Source organism: Cupressus sempervirens, chromosome 4 (assembly GCF_028749045.1).
Source record: "Cupressus sempervirens isolate cs-2001-9-10 chromosome 4, ASM2874904v1, whole genome shotgun sequence".
NCBI classification, from domain to species: domain Eukaryota; kingdom Viridiplantae; phylum Streptophyta; class Pinopsida; order Cupressales; family Cupressaceae; genus Cupressus; species Cupressus sempervirens.
This window is the reverse complement of record NC_143121.1, coordinates 812,590,743-812,608,417: the sequence shown is the minus strand read 5'-3', so window position 1 is coordinate 812,608,417 and position 17,675 is coordinate 812,590,743. Positions and strand designations below refer to the sequence as shown.

General features: G+C 34.3%; 2 pseudogenes; both read left to right on the top strand.

Moving 5' to 3' along the window:
- Positions 1-6,860, top strand: part of LOC149563874 (putative cysteine protease RD19D pseudogene) — a 115,524-nt pseudogene extending 108,664 nt beyond the window's left edge.
- Positions 6,861-8,200: 1,340 nt separating this feature from the next.
- Positions 8,201-15,356, top strand: LOC149563873 (putative cysteine protease RD19D pseudogene; annotated as a pseudogene).
- Positions 15,357-17,675: the final 2,319 nt, after the last annotated feature.

Below are 17,675 nucleotides of genomic sequence, written 5' to 3'. Positions count from 1 at the left end.
AGGTTGCTAGATTGAGTGGTAAGGATAGAATTAATCATGTGGAGAGACCTACAAGAAATAGGGTTGGTCAAGTTGATAGAGCTAGATCTCAGTTGAAGTTGAAGCATAAGATGAAGGTTTCTAATTTTTGTAGTAATTTGAATATTGGAGACCTGATTGATTGGATTGGTGAATTGGAAGATTACTTTGACCTATAGAATATTGGAGATCTACTCAAAGTGAGGTTGATATAGACTGAGCTAAAGTGACATGCTTCTCTTGGGTGGAAGGTATTGCAAAGAGATAGAGAAGAGGAAGGTGAAATGATTATCACTTGTTGGAAATTGAGGGTGATAAAATTGAAGGCTAAGTGAATTCATATAGATTATGAACTTGAGTTGTTTAAGAAGTTGTAGAATTTGAAACAGAAGGATATGAATGTGAAAGATTATACAGAGGAGTTTTACAAGTTGACTATTTAGTCTGGCCATAGAAAATTGTCTAAGGAGAAGATGGATAGATATATTAATGGTTTGAGATTAAATATTTAGGATAAGGTTGGTATTCTAAATATTACTTTGGTTAAGGATTCTTATTAGTATGGTTTGAGAGAAGAAGAGAAGTTGAATAGGAAACATCAAGGATAGACAAAGTTGCATTTAAGGGTACTTTCTATAGATGTGGTGAAGAAGGATACACAACTTATGAATGTTCATAGAAGGCTAGTGATAAGAGAGATACTATTATAAATGAAGTTGAAGATCATATGAATTAACTTAAGTAGGGATAGATTTTTTTGGCTCAACTAGTACTATTTGGTAAGAGGGCACTAGAACCTTGTCAAAGGAGTAATTTGTTCAAGAATCATTGTAAGTCTTAGTTTAGATCTAGAACATAATTATCGATGGTGGTAGTACTAATAACATTTTTTCTTAGGAGATGGTTCATAAACTTGGTTTGAGGAGGATGAGGCATCCTTCTCCTTATAGGATTTCCTAGTTACAAGACAAACATTCTTTAGAAGTGAGGGAGAAATGTCTTGTTAATTTCCAGATTGGGAGGTATAAGGATCAAGTGTTGTGTGATATTGTGGACACAAATAGTTGTCACATATTATTTGGTAGACCTTCAAAGTATGATTGTAGGATTGTGCATGATTGTGTTAAGAATGTGATTACTATTGAGAAAGATGGAAGAAATCATTCCATAATTAACTTGTAGAATGAAGAACTTGGTAGAAGGAACTTGATTATTAGTAGCCAAGTTGAGTTGAAGGATTCTGAGAAGGTTAAAGATCAACATGGAAAGAAAACTTGTGGCACATCAAGGATGGATATAAAGAAGAAAAAGTGGGACAAAGGAAATATTGTGAAATTTTAAGGGTTGGAGGATATGTATGTGAAGAATTAGTTTGGTATTTATGTGTTGAATCCTAGAAGATGTTCTTCTAGATAATGAGAACATTTTTTCGCAGTTGAGAAGCCTAATGTCGGAGCAACCCAGGGTTGTTAGCAATCTTGCATGGTGGAGAGATTTCAGATTTGGTGTTGAGGGAGTTTAGTCACTATAAGTACTCAACAATGCTTATGGGAATTCAACATACATTGGGATCTAGGTGACGCTTGGTTGCTGTGTTGACAGAGTCACTTAGTTAATGAAGGGGCTCAGTTGCTAGTGGACTTGGTGCATACTAGTGCTTGGCAATACTTGTGTGAACTCTCTTATACTTAATGGATTTTTTGATTCTTGGTAGTGGTTCTTCTAATGCTTAGTCATGTCTTGGTCCTATTTTACTAAGTTGTCTATGATTAGTTTCTAGTTTAATCCAAGCTTTGCATTTAACTTGGTTATGTGAATTTAATGGTTGTTGCAAATAAACTTGTTATTTAAATATATATTTAATGTAAGGGTTATTTAATTTGTAATGTTCTAGGATGAATTGTGGCTTAGTTAGGTTCAAGTAAAGGGGTCTTGTGGAGTCTTAAGGCATAATCATCCAACTTGGATAAGAAGATGTAGAAGAGGAGCAAAGTTTGAGAAGAGCTAGTAGTTGTGGCTTGGGAAATAAGGATATTGCTTAGTGTCTTGCAAGCACAAGTTTATATTTTCCTTGGAGGTTTCTACCAAAGTGTGGATATGAATTAGCTAGAGTTTCGGTTGGATCTCTAGGATCTTGCAAAACTATTACTTGCTTTATATTTGGCCATAACCAAGAAGGCCTTAGAACCTAACACATTGCATGTAATCAATTATTTAATGAATAAAATGGCATGTTTGGTATTAGATCTTATACTACATGTTGTATTTCTGCTATGTGGTTATTTGTTGAGGGCTAGGACATCACCTTTGTGGATTCTTCCACCTTGTATTGTGTCACCACCTTGATAACAAAAAACTCCCATCTAGATCAAGAATATGGACTAATATAGTGAGAAGTCAAAAAATCTCAAGGAAGGGAATTAAATGGGTGATTGGGGATGAGAATGATATTTGGTTTTGGGAGGATAACTGGATGGGTAACACCTTGTGTCAAAGTCAATTTATCTTGTTGAGGAATGCTCATGTTAACTGGTTTAGTATATGAATGAATAACTATATAGATAAATTTGGGAGGTAGATAAATCTAGATCAACTAATCCCACACCAAAAATTTATCCTAAGATTTACAGAGCTTGATGGAAAGAACCAACATCTTGTTTTTTCCTTTTGAGGATTATTTTTTTGGGACCCAAATGCCTCTAAAAAGTTTAGTGTTAAATCAACATATAATATTCTTATTGGTTATGAGGAGTGTAGAGACTAGAAATATGTTTGGAACCAAGAAATAATCCCAAAAGTGAATTTATTCTAGTCGGATACACCATCTAATCACCTAAAAATACTCACCTAGACTATTAGCCCCCTTGTCAACATTTTGGCTAAATTAATTAGTCAATTGCATAGACCAAATTGCTAAAAGTTAATTAATTTGAGTATAACCTATAATTTGACTATACTATCCTAAGTTCATTATTTGATTAAAAGAACATGTCCCCTTTCAATTCAATAAAAGACCCCATTCTTTTAATCTACTTAGTGTGCACACATAAAGCATTATTCCTATTTTAAAAATCAAAATAAAAGGCTCTTTTTGTCTCACATGAAAAGTCAACTCTTTGTTTATTTGTTTAATTTTTTATTCAAATGGATCACTCCTATTTTCAAACTCCACCCTTGATCATTCATAATTTGATCTCAATCTCCATCATTCTTACATCTTTAAAAGAAAGAGCTCTCCACTTGTGAAAGGATCCACACTTTTGAGTATTGTTATGATGTGGGTTTATTGATTGATTTCTTGAGAGCTTGTGGAGAACTTCTATTTCCTTGTCTAATTCTTTCATACCATGGCATATTAGCTTAGAATCATATAGTGCAGCTTCTATTTTTGCAATAAACTAGATCACAAAACTTAACTACTTTGGATTTGTAACACTCTCATCTTGCTTAATATAGTTACATTTTGCATTGCATGCTAGCTTAGTTCATATTTTCATTGCATTTTGAGAGTTGTCTTGGACATTGGCATTCTTTCTCTTGTCTCAAAGAACCTCCCATTGCATGGTTTACTAGCAAGGCTTGTGTCTCAAATACTTAGCTAAGAGCTATTTGCATTGTTTTAAACATCTTCTTGCACTCCATGGATAGCGAGCTATAAGTCTCCATTCAAGCATTCCAACTCATGAAATCACTTGAATAGAAAGCTTTAGAGCATAACAAACTTTGAGTGTATATTTTTGGCATCCACTGTGGGGGGAGAATGTCCTCATTTTTCTTTTTATCATATTGTATTTTTTGCATTTTCTACACTCTATCTGCTCTTTTAGTTTTTATAGTCGTAGATTTAGTGTGATACTCTTCTAGTATTGTATAAAATTTGTTTGTACTATCGTGTGATACTTTTCTAGTAAAAGTATTGCGTGCTCTTCCGAAACTTTATTTCCCCTAATATAGTGAGTTTTATCACTCAATTTAAGTAGAAACATCGGACAAATGAAAACTATTGCATGGGTATACTAAGAAGTATTGTATAATAGTCTTCCAACAACAATTATTGCCTAGCTTGAGTTTTCTTTCTACTTGGGTGATTCAGTCAGTTTCTCAGTTACTACTTGTTGTTTGTTGGATTTTATAGGTCTCTGACTATCTAACAGAGGTTTATTTATAGATTTTTGCTACTATTTTGGGACTAACTTGTGGTATGCTAATGGTTTTTCTTGTATGGTATTGCCTTAAAAAACAAGCATAATTACCATGAAAAGAATGCATGTCAAAGCTTCAAATGTGCAAGGGATACAAATACTTTCTTTGTAGGGCTTCCCAAAACATAAAAACCAAAATTTCTTGTATTCTTTTATTCCATGTGCAACACTCTACCAATTGCTTTCATTTCCTATGAATATTAAACTTGTGTTTGAGATTATTTGGTGATAGGAGAGTATGCTCTTCACCCTTCTGGTGAATTAGAAATCTTCACTCACCTTTGGACTTCAAAAGCAAGGGGATAATTGAAACTTCTTGTCATATATCAAGGAAACAATCAAGATAGGAGAGTATGTTCTTTACCTACATGGTGAATTAGAAATCTAGACTATTGAAAGTGGATCCTATTGGGACTCAAAATTGAAGCCCCAATTTTGAGTACCTTTGAAAAATTAAGCCATATGAATACTTTTAAATGCACGTGTACTTGGCTATCCATTTGAGGCCTAAGAGGTGTTCAATGTTTCTAGAACCATGCGTTCAGTGTGCCTACTTTTTCCATGAATTTAAACTGACATTCCAAGCCATTTCGTGAAGTCATGTTTTGTATAATTTCCAAATCTGCATTTTTGCTCAAGTGTCAAATAGCGATAGGAAGCCCATTTTGCCTTTGAATATCATTAACCCAGAAATGTTTTATGGATTGCCATTTTTTAAATGTCTAGTGTCCATAACAAAGAACCTATGTTTTAGATTTCAAGTTGTTTTGGGTCTGTTTGTCTAGGTTTTGAACCCCTCAAATTTGGTAGTTTATGGTTTTCATGCATTTGCAAATTGTGCCAAATTCTGGAAGGCCCTGTTTGACAAGTTATAACTTTTGACCAGTTGACCCAAAAAAGAAAATTCATTTTGCATCATATTCTAGGGCTCAAAGAATTTCTATGTTCCTTGTTTGACCTTATGATGAATCCATTTGATCAATTTTCAAATGCAATTCTATTTGCAATTTATAAAGTTTCATTGGTGTCATGAAATGCAAATTGATCAGTACCCCTGTTCATGATGTAATATTTTGAAAGCCATGATAGGTCAGATCAAATGGATTGTACCACTGTGTTACACTTTGAAAATACTTCAAGTGTTCCAGTTAGCAAGTTTTGATGAATCTATCTGCACACTTTTCAAGGTATATTCAATTTGCAAAAAATGCTTTCTGACATTGTTTCCAGTCTATAAAATTTTGAGTAGCCCACTTTGACTACTCACCATTTATGCCCAATTATTCATATGAGCCCAAGTCATAGATTCATACTGTCCTCATGATAGTGAACCAGCACCCCAGTTTTTATTCTCCCAAGTGTCAGTTTGCCTTGTTTTCAGAGCCAAATCTAAATGCAATTTATTATTTTCTAACATATTTTCTTGTAGGAGGTTCTGAGAGGTCAACTTTGACAGTTAATATCTTTTTATTGAGAATTTTTCATGAGACAAGATTTGACAAGGTAGGAGTATGTGGAACAAAGAATCAGTGTGCAAGATTTCAAAGCTCGATCAGGTCTTTTGGTAAATTTTTAAGGCTATTCAAAGGACCTCCTGGCACCAAGTTGATAAGTTGTTGAAAAAGGTGAAAATGAGTTTTAAAAGTTGAACCAATGATATAGATTATTTCCAGTCAGAGTCTAGTGTTTAGTGGATTAGTTTGATAGTTCAAGCATTTAAAAATGATTTTTTTTTAAGTCAGACCCACTTTGGGAACCTGACTAATTGCATCAGATTGATCGAGCTCTAGAAACTTGAAGATATTTTGAAGGAAGCCTTAATTATAATAGGGGTATCAAAACTCTACTATAGTGGACAAGTTAGCTTAGATGGAGGGATTGATGATTTTGGATATAGCCAAAAGTCTTATATTGAAAAAAAAAGCATGTATGAGTGATGAACATAAAGTACACAATTAAGTTTCTCTTTCACAAATTTATAGCTGAATAGGGTAAAGTGTATGGTGGGGTAGAAGAGTATGGGATGAGGCTGAGTATATTCGAGAAGAATTTGATGAGGGCAATGGAGAACCAAGTGCTGGATACCACTGCTAGTCATGAAATAACATCATTTTCTGATCTAACAGAGGAGTAGTTTGAATCTCATTATACGGGTTTGCTGAATGTTTCCCACAATTTGATGAATGGCTCCCTTGTGACTAATATTTTTCCTATTGATGATTTTCCTACTAATTTTGATTGGAAAAAGAAGGGTGTTGTGTCTTAGGTCAAAATGCAAGGAACATGTGGTTCTTATTGGGTGTTCAGTACCACAAGAGTTATTGAGGGAGCAAACTTTCTCACCACTGGAAATCTCTTAAGCCTCAGTGAGAAAAAACTAATTAATTATGGTCACAAGTGTGATCCTCAGAACAAAGAGGCTTGTGGTAATGGTTGCAAAGGGGGACTACTGACAAATGCATACAATTATCTCATAGAAGCTAGAGGCATAGAAGAAGAGAAAACCTATCCATATACTGGAGCTCTAGGAGAATGAAAATTTAAACCTGAAAAGAATTCATGCAAACATACATTGTAGGGGTTTCTCATCCTTTGATTTGCAACAAATGGTTTGTAAATCATGGAGTGCATGTTGTTTAGATAGGGAGCCTCAAGCAAAAGTAGAGGAGAATTTTGAGTTTTGTTGGGGGAATTGATCTATGTGATGGAATCGATTGAGAAAGGAAAGCCCAGAGAGCCTTGGCATGATATTAATTCCAAACTAGAAGGATCAATTGCTTGGGATGTGTTATTTAACTTTGAGTAGTGAAGGAGAAACACCATGGAGGGAAACACAAGGGGAGTTCCATGTTGATAATCATGCATAGTTCCAAACAATTTATCCCACATTGGCTACGGGAGGGGATTTCCAAACCTTTAAGTACAATTGCACTCACTTTATAAGCTATCTTAAAGACAAGCACCTTTTGGAAAGGCAAGGCTCATGCACGTAGCGCCCGTGGTTGGCTAGACAAAGAAAACTAATAAATTTTGACAAAGTGCACTGCCAGAAAGTGTTGTCGAAAAATAAGAAATATTGCTGAAAAAGTAAAGCATCTATGAAGCCAGCATGTCACCACTAGAAAAATATGAGACTTTCTAGCATGTGACATGGTGACCTACTAGAAAGCATAAATTTCAGCTAGTGACCTACCGAGAAGTTGAAGTTTTGGAAAGTAATTGAGAGCAAATCAAATAATGACAAGTGGAAACCAAGCTATCTGTGTAGTGAAGAGATAATGATGTTGGTGATGACTGGACCAACCATAAGGTGCCACCTAGCATAGATTTTGAGGAAGGTTGTGACGTGGCTATATGATTGTAATGATGAGTAGGATGGTGACACATGGCACATTTGACAATGTTTAACATAGTGACATGGTGACCTAATAGAAGATTGGCACGTGGCACTAACATGGTGGAGAGTGATACATGTCGCGAGGTCATCATGTCATTGATGACATGGAAAAATGCTAACTCTGATAGTGACATAGCGACCATGACATGGCATGATGACATGGCATACTAACGTGGCAAAATAGAGTATGAATCAAATGATGCCACATGGTGTCCAGGTGGCAGGGATGGATGAAAAAGCATATGAATCAACCAATCAAGGCTTGACACATGTCAACATGGTCAAACCAAGTTTGACCTAGACGTGAAAATAAAGGGCAAAATTAGAGTCATATAAAATAATTTTTCATGTCTTGGCTGAATGTGTAAGTTTTTAAATAAAGTTTGAATTGACCATATACTTCAAACTTTATGAAGGATTATTTTTTTGTAAAATGTTGTGCAAAGCCATGAATAGGAGCCAAAATTTCAAATGGCCATAACTGGGGTATTTTTTGCCCGAAATAGGCACTCCAATATACCATTGGAATTGGCAAAGAATGAACTCTCAATTTTTGCAATCAGATTTTGTGTAGGTGTTAACCATGAGTGAATACAGGAAGATATGTATTTTTGAGGCCTTCTCAGTAAAATGGGAAAAAGTTGAAGATGCATTTAGAGGCTTGGTAAAAACACATGATAAAAGGTCTATTGGGGTAATTTTGAGAATATTATGCCATTCTGGTATCATTTGGCTCCAATTTTTAGTTATGATGGATATTTGTTTTTTTAGTTAAGCTGAATTTCAGGATTGAAGTTGGAGTCATGATTCAAGAATTAGATCTTTTGTGAAATGAAAGGGAAAGTGAAAATATTTATAGGTTAGGATTGAATTCTATCATCCTATATATGTAATGTTTCTCTTTGATTGATGAGGTTGGAAAATTTTGGAAATTTTGGAATGAAAACATTTACTAGAATTGGCTCTTGAATTGATGAAGTTTGAATGGAAAGATCTGGGATATGTTGGTTCCAGACCATGAAGCTTTTTTTTGGTTGTGATACCCCCTTCTCATCCCATTAGTTTCTCATTCCTGCCATTTTCTTTCTTGTATGACATGATATGTTCATTGTATACTTTGGTTTATTAGGTACTTTATGAGTTAATTTCATGCATTTTCATGTATTATTTCAAGGAAATTGATGCAAAGAACATCAAATGTTGAGTTGCATTTTAAATCTTGTCTCCTTTCTCAATGAGCTATAATGTTTTATGATCTTTGAATAAAGAGCCTAGGTCATAGTTGTAGTCCCTTAAGGCTGTATGTTGTTTCATTGTTGCTTATAATTCAAGGAGTTATGTAAATTCTTCAGGGAAATCAACAGGGTTGCAAGTTTATTCAAGAGAATATTAGGTAAAAATGAGATTTAGATTGAACATTGATATCTAATTTACAAGGTAAATGGATAGATCTAGAGTCTTGGCATAAGATATGTGCCCTAGATATCCAAAATGAATGAGGGAGATTTGTGAATTACCCAATGGATGAGGCATTGGTCAGATATAGGATCATTAATTTGTTTCCCATGCATGGCTTTCATCCACTTTTGCTACCCACATAAAATCAAATCAAATTCAAATCATCTTTACATTTTATCTTGAAGAACTATAACAGAATGTGCTCACTCGGCTTATGAATTTAAATATCTTGCACTTAGCTATTGCAGATCTATGTTATTCATGAGTCTTTAGGAGAAATAAGGGTTAAATCTACTTAATAGATTCAAGAATATGTTTTGCACTAGTACCATACAGATTGAATCTAAGGTCCACCCACCTAGGTTTTGTAGAGCCTAAAATGGAAGAAGGGTCTAGCCTTATAGTTGGCCTAGTGCCTGAAATGATATGTTCAAAATGGGAGTTAGCTGCCCATAGATGTATCTTGTTCTCATCGGGGTGATTTGAAACCTATAGAATTTCAAAACACCAACAAAATGGCAACTTTGTTGGGGATTCTATGAAGAAATTCATTATTAGAGGTACTAGAATCTCTGGTATAAATAGCATTTTCTAATTCTGTATGATAGATGAACCTTGAGAATAAAAAAAAGATTCAATACAGTAGGAAGAATTTTCTAGAACAATAGGGTTATGAGGTGTTTTCCATTTCTCTATTGAAAATTCATGTCTCCTAGTTGTGCCTTATTCCTGACAGTGGTAGTTTTGATTGAATTAAATAATTTGTAGTATCAAAGTCATTTGGTATTTTGATAAGTTGCTGTTAGAATTCAAAGTTAATGTTATGTTCTTTCACTTTGTCGAGTGTGTGAAATTCCTACGTTGTTGTATAAAGTTCTCAAATACCTATTGGAAATTTTGAACCAGCTTGATATGTTTTGCATGTTTGGTAAATCTTTTCTCACTAAGTAAGTGGTGACTCAAAGTTATATCTCTACACTAGTGCTTCATGAATGTGAAGGTATTTTGAAGGATATAATAGTTGGAAAAAAGATTTGAAGAATTCATCTCAAGTTCTTGACAATGAGTGAAAGAATTAGGTGAAATGTAGTGCAAATGTTACTAAATCCATATAAGATCTGAATTTGTTGTTATTTGTAGCATTGAAGTAGTTGCAGGCATTAGTATTGAAAGGTATTTTCCACTTTCATGTGACTTTATTTACATAAAAGTAAGTTTTACAAAAGTTTCTTCGTCAAGTGGTAATTTCAACACTAAGTAGGAGATTGGTTTGATTTATCTCAGCATACTTTGTGAGGAATAGATTTAGCAAGTGTTGTTGTATTGTAAACTATGTTTGAGGTTGAATTGGTAGAAGATTTTCAGATTTGCTACAAGTAATGAATTCTAAAAGTATTTATGGTGAATGACTTTTAAATTTGTAAGAAATGGAAAATTTCTTCTCACCTAGTATGTAGCCTATTGTTGAAATTTCTAGATCTATTTCTACCAAATGGTATATGCTATTATGTTTTGAAGGTATTCATGGTTTCCCAAATGTCATTCCTAAAGATATTTGAAAACATTTGTCTAAATTCTATGAGAACCATACTGTTTCAACTAGTCATCATATTCAGATATTTAGTGATTTGATGGGTGACTATGAGATTTCTCAAGAGGATGTGCAATGAAATTATTTGTTCAAACTTTAGAAGGTGATACCAGAGACTAGTTTTCCTTTCTACCAGCATGTTCTATTTCATCCTAGGGTGAGTTGCATTCCACCTTCATGGAACAATTTGGACAAAGGTTAAGCATATCTAATTCTTATAATAAATTTTTAAGGATTCACATTGAGGATGGTGAACTTGTGCCTCAATTTAATATCAAATTTGCAAGAGTTTTGAATGAGATCCTCGAGAGTTATAGACCCAATGATCAAATGTGTTTAGTTGTTTACTTTGATGCGTTTGACAAGAAAATGATCTATCTACTAAGGGATAAAGAACCAGAGACATTATATTAAGCTTTTATGACCACTAGAGATATTGAAAATAACTTGAAGTATGGATTGACTAGAAGTCATTTTGCTCAAAATGTGTGCTAGTATAATTTGTTTGAAAGTGATGATGAATGTGGTGTTGATGCTTCAATTTTAGACCAGAAAATAAGTACCCCTATTGTTGTCAATAATCTTGTTGAAATTTCATAATTACAAACATGTGTAGAGGAAAACTCTTTGTTGCAAAGAGAAGTTGATTCTTTCCTTGCTTAAAATAGCGCGTGTTTATAATATCATAGTAGCAGATGACAAAGTTACTTCACTTGATCAGTTAAATATGCAAGAAATAAATTCAGTTGTTTCTTTTCCTATTGATAATATGCCTCTTGTTGAGAATGTTGTAAACTTTGAAGTTGAAGGATATGCATCTTAGTATGAGGAAGAAGAAGCTGGAAGTTATGTGTCAAGTGATGAAGGTGAAGTTGTTGATCCAATGTATTATGAAGAAGCATCATGTGAAGATAATGGTGAGAGTTGTTGCTTGAGTCAAGGAGAAGACAATGGTAGTACATGTTCATCTTCACATGAAACTGATGCAAATTAGGAAGAATAAAGCAATGAAAGAAGTAAGTACTCTAATGTGAGTAAAGGTATGAGTTCTATTTCTAAATCTGAAAGTGAAGTTCGATTCCAACATTATGTCAATCAGCTTGAGGTTGAAAGTTGTGAAGAAGAGTTGTCTACACAATATGGGGATAGAAAGATTGTTTATAAAGATGAATTGATTAGTTGTGTAGAAGAATGTCTTCAAGATATATTTAGTAGTAACCAGAAATATATAAATGATTATAATGCTAATGCATCAGCAGCTAAAGATGATTAGTTTGCAAAAAATTTGAATCATCTAAATTAAGACAATGAAAAGAACATGGATTTATATTCTACATGCTTCATTGATGGAGTTGATGGTGTGTCTTCCTGTGATAATTTTGACTTTTCTTCTTCACATGCTAAAAGTGTCCATGATACTGATGTTAGAAATGGTTTTAAAGTTTTCACTAATCCATTATATGGTGATGAGTTTGATGTTGATCAACACGTCACTTGTCATAATGTCTACAAAGGTGCTTTGCATGGAATTATCAACCCTCTTTTTGAAGAGCACATGGACGGTTCAGATTTAGTTGAGGATGATCTTAATGATGATACTTTATCCTACTACTGTGAGAGATCATATTGTTCTTTTTTTGAGTTTGACAGTGATTATGAGGATGGTTTTGCATCTCATAATATGGATGACAAGGTGTTTGATGGAGGTGTTATTGAAAATCAGCATGCACCTTGTAATGAATTTTATGATAAATACTCTAATGTGATGACTAATCCACTTGCTGATTTCAAAGAATCATTGGAGGACTCTAGATTTGTTTTAGATTTTGACATTGATGATATTTGTGAGTACAAATCCGATTGCTCATTTGAGTATCATTTGATTACACACAAGGATACACAATTTCAAGGTATGTGTGATTCTTTTCCCCAAGTTGAGTATGATGCCTTCATATTATAGACTAATAGCATGCATGATTAATTAAATGAAGAAGAGTTTCAATTTGAGTCTAATATGTTTGAGCATGCTGATCAGAACTTTCATAATGAGCAAGTGGTTGAGAGTGAAGCTAGTTTTTGTATGCATTATGAAAGTGAAGGTGTAGATTTCATTTTGTGAAGTGATTCATTTGATGATGCTAATCTAATTGGTGAAACTAATAGAAGATATGTTTCTAGCTTACCTCATGAGAGTGTAGATGAAAATCAGATTTATGACAGAGGTAAGAAGTTTTGTTGAAGTTCAGTGGCTCGGGGCGATCATTTGTACATAATAGTAGTTATTTCTTGTTTTCAATAAAGTTGTGCAAGAGGATTTTTTGAAATAAAGTGTGTGGTATACTTCTTCCAAAGAATTGAATCCTTGTCATGCCTACAAGGGACATGCATCCTCAGATAGAGCCACTATTGGGACTCAAAATCAAAGCCTCCATTTTGAGTACCTTTGAAAAATTAAGCCCAATGAATGCTTTTAAATGCACGTGTACCTAACTATCCAATTGAGGCCTAAGAGGTGTTCAATGTTTCTAACACCATGCATTTAGTGTGGCTACTTGTTCCATGAAGTTAAACTAACATTTTGAGCCATTTCATGAAGTCCTATTTTGTGTAATTTCCAAATCTACATTTTTGCTCGTGTCAAATGGTGACAGGAAGCCCAGTTTTCCTTTGAATATCTTTAACCCAAAAATGTTTTATGGCCCACCACTTTGGAAATGTCTATTTTCCATAACAAAGAACCAATTTTTCAAATTTCAAGTTGTTTTGACTCTATTTGACTAGGTTTTGAACCCCTCAAATTTGGTAGTTTATAGTTTTCATGCATTTGCAAATTGTGCAAAATTTTGGAAGGCCATGTTTGACAAGTTATAACTTTTGACCAGTTGACCCAAATAAGAAAATTCCTTTTGGATCATATTCTAGGGGTAAAAAAAATTCTATGTTCCTGATTTGACCTTCTGATGATTCTATGTTCCATTTTCGATTTATAAAGTTTCATTGGTGTCTTGAAACGTAGATTGATCAATACCCATGTTCGTGATGTCATAGTTTGAAACTCATGATAGGTGAGATCGAATGGATTATACCACTGTGTTGTACTCTAAAATTAATTTTAATGTGCTAGTATTTAAGTTTTGATGAATCTATCTGCACACTTTTCTAGGTCAATTCCATTTGCAAAAAAAGCTAACATTGTTTCCAGTCCATAAAATTTTGAGCAGCCCACTTTGACCACTCACCATTTTCACTCAATTATTCATCATGACTCCAAATCATAGATTCATACTCTCCTCATGATAGTGAACCAACACCCCATTTTTCATTCTCCCAAGTGTTAGTTTTCCTTGTTTTCAGAGCCAAATCCAAAAGCAATTTATTATTTTCTAACATGTTTTCTATAGGCAGTTCTAAGAGGTCAACTTTGACAGTGAATATCTTTCGATGAAGAATTTTTCATGAGATGAAATTTGATAGGGTAGGAGTATGTAGAACAAAGAATTAGTGTGCCAAATTTTAGAGCTCAGTCAGTTGTTTTGGTTAGATGTCAAGGCCAATCAAAGGACCTCTTGGCACCAAGTTGATAAGTTGCAAAAAGAGGTAAAAATGAGTTTTAAAAGTCAAACCAATGATATAGATTATTTCTAGTTAGATTCAAGTGTTCAGTGGATCAGTTTGACAGTTCAGGCATTTGAAAATGATTTTTTTTTAGCTAAACCCACGTTGGGGGCTTGACTAATTGCGATAGATTGATCGAGCTCTAGAAACTTGAAGATATTTTGATGGAAACCTTAATTATAATAGGAGTATCAAAACTTTATTATAGTGGAAAAGTCAGCTCAGATGGAGGGATTGATGATTGTGGATATAGCCAAAAGTCTTATATTGAAAAAAAAAAGCATGTATGAGTGATGAGCATAAAGTACACAATTAAGTTTCTCTTTGACAAATTTATAGCCAAATAGGGTAAAGTGTATGGTAGGGTAGAAGAGTATGGGATGAGGTTGTGTATATTTGAGAAGAATTTTATGAGGGCAATGGAGAACTAGGCATTGGATCCCACTGCTATTCATGGAATAATGCCATTTTCTAATCTGATGGAGGAGGAATTTGAATCTCATTATATAGGTTTGTTGAATATTCCCCACAATTTGATGAATGGCTCCCCTGTGACTGAGATTTTTCCTATTGATGATTTTCCTAATAATTTTGATTGGAGAATGAAGGGTGTTGTGTCTCAGGTCAAAATGCAGGGAACATGTGGTTCATGTTGGGCGTTCAATACCACAAGAGTTATTCAAGGAGCAAACTTTCTTGCCACTTGAAATCTCTTAAGCCTCAAAAACTAGCAACTAATTGATTGTGATCACAAGTGTGATCCTTAGAAAAAAGAGGCTTGTGATAATGGTTGCAAATGGGGACTAATGAAAAATGCATACAATTATCTCATAGAAGCTAAAGGCATAGAAGAAGAGAAAACCTATCCATATTCTGGAGCTCCAGGAGAATGAAAATTTAGACCTGAAAAGCATTCATGCAAACAAACATTTGATGGGTGTCTCATCCTCTAAATTGCAGTGAATGGTTTGTAAATCATGGAGTGCGTGTTGTTCAGACAAGGAGCCTCATGCAAAAGCAGAGGAGAATTTTGAGTTTTGTTGGGGGGATTGATCCGTGTGATGGAATCCATTGAGAAAGAAGGGCCCAAAGAGAATTGGCATGATTTTCATTCCAAATTGGAAGGATCAATTGCTTGGGATGTGTTGTTTAACTTTGAAAAGCGAAGGAGAAACACCATGGAGGAAAATGGAGGGGGAGTTCCATGTTCATAATCACACACAGTTCCAAACAATTTATCCCACACTAATTATGGGAGGGGATTTCCAAACGTTTAAAAACAATTGCACTCACTTTATAAGTTGTCTTAAAGACAAGCACCTTTTGGAAATATAAGGCTCATGTGCATGGGGTCTGTGGTCAGCTAGACGGAGAAAACTAATAAATTTTGATGAAGTGCACTACCAGAAAGAGTTGCTAGAAAGAAAGAAATGTTTCCAAAAAAGTCAAGAATCTTGGAAGGCACCATGTCACCATGAAAAAATTGTGAAACTCTCTAGCATGTGACATGGTGAGCTGCTGAAAAGTGGAAATTCTAGATAGTGACCTCCCAAGAAGTTGAAGTTCCTCTGAGCACTTGAGACCAAATTAGATAATGACAAGTGGCAACCAAGTAATCTATGCAGTGACAAGATAATGATGATGGTGATGACTAAACCAACCACAAGGTACCACATGGCACAAATTTCAAGGAAGGTTGTGACATGGTTATTAGATTGCAATGATGAACACGATGGTGACACGTGGTGCATCTGAGGGTGGTCGCCATGTCACCAAGGTGAATATGTATGCTAGTTAACATAGCGACATGGCAACCCAATAGAAGATTGACACATGTTACTAACATGGCAGAGAGTGACATGTGTCATGAGGTTGTTATGTCACTAGTGATGTGGAAAAATGTTGACTCAGATAGTGACATAGTAACCATGACATGGAGTGATGACATGGCATGCTAATGTGGAAAACTAGAGGATGAATCAAATGATGCCACATGGTGTCCAGGTGGTAGGGATGGATGACCAAGCATAGGAATCAACCAATCAAGGCCTGACACATATCAACATGGTCAAACCAAGTTTGAATCAGATGAGAAAATAAAGGACAAAATCAAAGTCATAAAAATTAATTTTTCATGTCTTGGTTAAACATGCAAGTTTTAAATAAAGTTTGAATTGATCATTTAGTTCAAACTTTATAAAGGATAATTTTATTGTAAAATGTTGTGCAAAGCCATGAACAAGAGCCTAAATTTCAGATGGCCATAACTACGGTATTTTTCACCCAAAATAGGCACTTTAATATACTATTGGAATTAGAAAAGAATGAACTCTCCATTTTTTCAATCAGATTTTGTGTAGGTGTTAACCATGAGCGGCTATAGGAAGATTTGTAATTTTGGGGCCTTCTTAGTAAAACGAGTGAAAATTGAAGATGTAGTTAAAGGCTTGGTAAAAACACATGGTAAAAAGTCTATTGGGGTAATTCTGAGAATATTATGCCATTTTGGTATCATTTGGCTCCAATTTTCAGTTATGATGAATATTTGTTTTTTTAGTTAAGCTAAATTTCAAGATTGAAGTTGGAGTCATGATTCAAGAATCAAATCTTTTGTAAAATGAAAGGGAAAATTAAAATATTTCTAGGTTAGGATTGAATTCTTTTATCCTATATATGTAATGTTTCTCTTTCATTGATGATTATGGAAAATTTTGGAAATTTTGGAATGAAAACATTTAGTAGAATTGGCTCTAGAATTGATGAAGTCTAAATGGAAAAATCTAGGATGTGTTGATTCTAGACCATGAAGCTTTGCTTTGACTATGATACCCCATTCCCATCCCATCATTTTCTCATTCCTACCATTTTCTCTCTTGTATGATAGCATATGTTCATTTTGTTGTCTAGTTTATTAGGTATTTTATGAGTTAATTTCATGCACTTTCATGTATTATTTCAAGGAAATCAATACAAAGAATAGTAGATGTTGAGTTTCATTTGAAATCTTGTCTTCTTTCTCAGTGACTTGTAATGTTTTATGATCTTTGGACAAAGAGCCTAGGTCATAGTTGCAATCCCTTAAGGTTGTATGTTGTTTCATTATTGCTTATAATTCGAGGAGTTATGTAAATGCTTCAGGGAAATCAATAGGGTTGCAAGTTTATTGAGGAGGATATTAGGTAAGAATGAGATTTAGATTGAACATTGATATCCAATTACAAGGTAAATGGATAGATCTAGACTCTTCGCATAAGATATGTGCCCTAGATATCCAAAATGCATGAGGGAGATTCGTGAATTGCCCAATGGATGAGGCACTAATCAGGTACAAGATAATTAATTTGTTGTCCATGCATGGTTTTCATCCACTTTCCCCACCCACATAAAATCAAAT